We start from the raw sequence: 5162 nt of genomic DNA on the forward strand, positions 1-5162 counted from the left end.
GTCCAGTCCAGTTCAAAAGAGTTACTTTTCAGTCCTATTTTTATTCATTTTAGGTTCTGTAGTTTTAAGAAATAGTGCACGCCATCCATAATACATTTAAATTCAGATTTTAATTGTTTTAATTCAAAAATAAGTTGGTATGTTTCCTTTCCTACTAGGGTGTGTACCGTGCCACGACCACGCATGCCACTCCTAGAGGAGGGCCACATACGGCTAGACGGCTAAAACCTTAGCAGCTACTATGACTTGTTAGTGTGACTAGCGAAGGGTTACGTAGTGAAACCCTAGCACACTTCCTAGGTAGAGGTGTTGTGGGCTTTGTAAACCCTAGCATTGGGAATCATGGCTCCGTGGGTAAAGTTGTACAATTTTTGCAGAAATATTTGACCTGTTATAACAGTCGTGCTCACAGATAGGAGCGATCTAGATCCTTCATGATTAGTGGTTACTATGGATGGTTGGGGATTGATATAATCTTGATTATACATCAATATCACTTGGGATTTGGGATTATTCACTAAAGCAGTGATTCAGGATGCTAAAACTTAAACAACTAAAATTTTGAACCGCGGTGAAACCGTGTCTAGCCTTTGAGCCTCATAGATCCCTTTGATATACTTGCTAAGCATGGTGAGCTTACACTTGCTTTACATTCAATGAAAATCCCAGATGGGTAATAGATAACGTGTACGAAGAGTTTCTAGAGGATGTCCAGGACTACTAGGATGATGTTCACCAGTTGGAGTCCCTGTGGCAGTTTGGATTTAGTTTTCCGCTGTGTGAAATAATGTTGCCAATGAGCAAGACTATGTATTAATAGTATGATGAGATATGTGATGTAATAAAGTACTTTACTTTGATATTATTACAATTTGATGGTATATGTGTGTTTGGACATCCTGGACGCACATATATGAGTACTTGATTTTGCTATGCAAAATTGGGTGCGACACACCGCACAAACCATTATTGGTCTATTGACGACATCTTCTCAGACCAACGTGCATGGAACAAATGGCCTAGGATTGGCATGCTTGTACACCATGACTGCCGGCGAGTCAATGATGATCAGAGCAGCGTTGCACTGTAGCTCGGAGTTGGGTTTTTTTTCTTGGGAAGTGAAGTTGCTGCACCCAGCGAAAAGGAAAGGGGAGGAAAAGATGAGGGGTTGGCCAGTGAAAAGGAAGCCAGCTCAATATTAAGATCCAGAATGGGCTTCTCTTGGCCCACCAATAGAGGAGGCGACACCTTGGCCGAAGAACCTCTTAACTCAGGTGCAAGTTTCATGTCAGCCTAGGGAAGCAAAATGGCTACCGCCAGTTCCCCAAATGAATTGAACACAGGCGATTGCGAAGGGCCTGGCTTGGTCAAGATACAAAACCAGTCTAAATGAGAAGCAGTCGCCGCCTTCCCTTTACTCCTGTCGTCCAGTTGTTTCTTCATGAAAGTAGCTCTAGGACACAAGGCAGAGATGTGGCCCGAGGAGTGGCATGCACGCCTTGCATGGCCAGGGAAGAGACATCTTGAGCAAGGAAGCGAGAGGTTCATGGCATCATCGCCACGCCGTAGCTGAGGAAGATGGGGTCCAAGTTCAAGATGTTCAAAAGCAGATTTCCTCAGAAACTCGATGTGATGAAAAACAGAAGTTCTAGAAGGAACCAAAGGTGGGGGTATTGACAGTAGTTATCATTCAATATAAACTTCAATATAACTTAAAATAATGCATGAAAATGATCACCAACATAGACATAGGGGTTTAAACTGACAATTTCCATGAATTTTTGTGAATCTATGTTTTTAGCATGGTTATTTCATAAAACCATCAAGGGGGATCAAAATGTCAAATTAAATCATGCTTATCCACTGCAAAAACTACTCCAGAAGGTTCCAGAGAAGTCTAGAAGTCATGTCACCAAAGCAGAGGGCGAGAGGGTGATAGGTGGGGCCGACCGGCCCTACCTATAGGCCACCTAGCCCTCTGGGCCCACCTGTCGGCCTCTGCTTCAACGTTGATTCCTCCACCACCTCCTAGGATGCATCTACGCTGTTTATTCAAGTCGGTTTGATTCGAGGGCTCACGTTGGACGCTCTGGCCTATATAATCAGCCCCTGCCCCCCTCCAGAGCATGCTACCAGAAGTCAAGTTTAGACCAAAAATTAGGGTTTCCATAGAGAAGAGAGTAGAGCTCCAATTCTTCAAGTTTCTAGTATACGCTAGCTAGCAAGGATCAAGTATAGTGTGGCCTATTTGCCCAGGATTCTGGATCTGCCATCTGGAGACTGGTATAGCCATTATATCTCTATATTTATGACTTTGTGCTACTTTAATATTATGTTGCTATTTATTATGTTTCTAGTTTGCTCTAGTTATATGCTTGATCTAGTTATGATTGATGACAAATTTATGCATATGTTCGCAAAGCTCTTAGCTTCGTACTCGAGTGAGTTAAGTGGTCGACATTATGTACGCATGGTGCTTAGATATTGTTTGCCTGTGGATGCATTCTACACTCTAGGTCATGTGGTAGATCACAGATGTGACACTCCCATTGAGTCCTTTGTAGTCCACTCCCCGTTTGTAGAGCAAGTAGAGCGCGGTTACGAAGGGAGACAAGCTTTGTTCTTGATCTTCCATAGTAATGTTCCTTATGCATAGATCCAAAGTTAGTTATACTATAGATGAGAGTGTATATAATTGGGTGTACAAAAGACTTAGTAAATAAGGAATGACTTAGGAATCTTTTGCTCTTAATGAATCTCCTGTTTAGTCGTACTATATTTTATGAGTCTCTATTTCTATCTCTGGAATACCATTATTACCTAACACTTATCATTTATTTATCCCTTGACTTACCCCTGCCATAGCATGAGAGCAATTTTATCATAAGTATATATATATATTTGTCAATATCGCTAAGCCAACACAACTCCATAGCTCCTCCCTATGGATAAAATATAAATAACGATACTCGGTATACTCCCGGGTGAAATGCTACAATGGTACATTATCTATGCGCTTGCGGATTACTTAGTATATATGTTAATTTACAAGTGTTCTCAATAATTATCAAACAACGCATTTCTGGCATCATGCTAGGGATGATAACTTAGTAAAGAGTGATGCTAAGAAATGTCAACAAGCATTTCTGGCACCATTGCCAGGGAGGGGCACATGGCTAAAGAGAATTGACCAAATAAATACTTATTTATGAAATCATAACCTTTGCTTTAGCAGACTTACCCTTGTTTGTCTTTGTTCATATCTTATATAGGGTATTACAGACTTGGTTGTGATTCACGAACAACTTCCAATCAGAATCAAATCAATCAAGAGGAAGCTCAACACTAGTTCCTGAAGCTATGGCTGACAAGACTCTGCGTGAATTCTCGGCTCCAAGCATTGAGAACATTCGCATTGGACCAACACTTAAAACCAACAACCTTGAGTTTGAGCTCAAGCCAAGCCTTATCAACATGGTGCAAGCTACCCCATTCAGTGGAAAGGCACATGAAGATGCTAGTGCTCACCTTTAGAATTTTTTGGAGATAAGTAGCATAGTGGTTATCAAGGACGTTGCTCAAGACATCATATTACTCCGCCTATTTCCATTCTCACTAGTGGGAAAAGTGAAGCAGTGGTACTACATCAACAAAGATCACATCAACACATGGGCAAAGTGTTCAAAGGCCTTCCTAGAAAAATTCTTCCATGTAGGCAAGACCAATGTCTTAAGAGGAAAGATTTCAACCTTCCAACAGCATAAAGGAGAAACCATTTCAGAAGCATAGGAACATTTCCAAGAATACATTTTAGATTGTCCTCATCATGGGATGCAAGATTGGTTGCTCATGTAAAGTGTCGAGTTCATAAACTTGGGGTCCCTAATGGGCTCGCTTCCCAGCAAAAGCTCAGCCCAGCATATGACATTACAAATGACACGCAACTCCTAGGCTGGCCCAGATACCTAACGATAGGCTTGAAGAGCGATCCAGTCTCTAACCAAAAGGCCTGGCCAAGGAGGGGGCGATGCTCGCTTCCGACCCTGACCCACTTCTCTGACCAAAAGGCCTGGCCAAGGTGGGGGCGATGCTCGCTTCCGACTTTGACCCACTTCTCCGACCGAAAGGCCTGGCCAAGGAGAGGGCGATACTCACTTCCAACTTTGACCAGCTCTTTCGATCGGGAATACACCGAACCTCTGCTTACGGCTCTTCTCTAACCAGCATGGTCGGAGCTGACTGGGAATGATCGGCTGGGGACGCCCGCTTGATGAGGACCTAAGAAATCAGGTGGAGCAGATAAGGTAAGGCTCTCAAGTCAACCGCAATACCGAGGATCGTACCCTGCACACCTGCAGGACAGTACTGTCAGGCCATGCCAGAAGGGTACTTTGCAACCTTCCAGACATGTTAGAACACAAACAGTGTTGTAGGCGTCGACATTTGTCCTACAGTATGGTAGGCGCCGACATTTGTCATACCAGAAGAACACAATAGAGCCTACCACATGCATCTAGGCGTCAACAGTATTATGGGCGCTGACAAACTGTCTTGTACCCGACGGCGTGGGCAACAATACTAGGGCACACACACTCTCTTTCTCTCTAAACTTGTAAGGCCATCCCCTTCACCTATAAAAGGGGATGTGCTCTCTCCCAATGATGACGAATCATTCCGACGATAGACGGTCATTCTGACTCTCTCTTTGGTAGCTTTAGACATTCTGAGCACTCGAATAGCTTAACGGCTCTAGAACTCTAAAGCTACACAGAGCATACGTCCCAATACTTAGCGTATGTAGGGGCTCCCATCACTCTCGGCCCTTCGGTCTAGAGTCCGACCAGACCTCTAACACCCCCATCTTATTCCCACTCGTTTGTAACCCCACAACAAACTTTGAGCACTTGGGCTCAGGAATAAAGTCACCGACCTACTCAAACTGGACATTGGGCATGTTGCCTGAACTAGTATAAACCCTGTGTCATTGAGTGCTAGGCCACATCTAATCACAATGTATGGCAAAACGACAAATATTTACTTATTGGTCACTTTTCGCACAGACACAAAGTTTCTACCATGGATTAACTCAAAAAGATCATGAACAACTTGATGCCACCGCTGAAGGATCATTTATGTCACTCACCCTTGGAAAAGCTAAAACT

General features: G+C 43.4%; 1 non-coding gene across 1 annotated transcript; it reads right to left on the reverse strand.

The window, feature by feature from the left end:
- Positions 1-3726: 3726 nt before the first annotated feature.
- LOC136455762 (small nucleolar RNA R71) lies at positions 3727-3833 on the reverse strand. The gene has a single exon (XR_010759234.1). It is a non-coding gene; the product is annotated as a small nucleolar RNA R71 (small nucleolar RNA).
- Positions 3834-5162: the final 1329 nt, after the last annotated feature.

This window comes from Miscanthus floridulus, chromosome 5, assembly GCF_019320115.1.
Source record: "Miscanthus floridulus cultivar M001 chromosome 5, ASM1932011v1, whole genome shotgun sequence".
Taxonomy (NCBI): Eukaryota; Viridiplantae; Streptophyta; class Magnoliopsida; order Poales; family Poaceae; genus Miscanthus; species Miscanthus floridulus.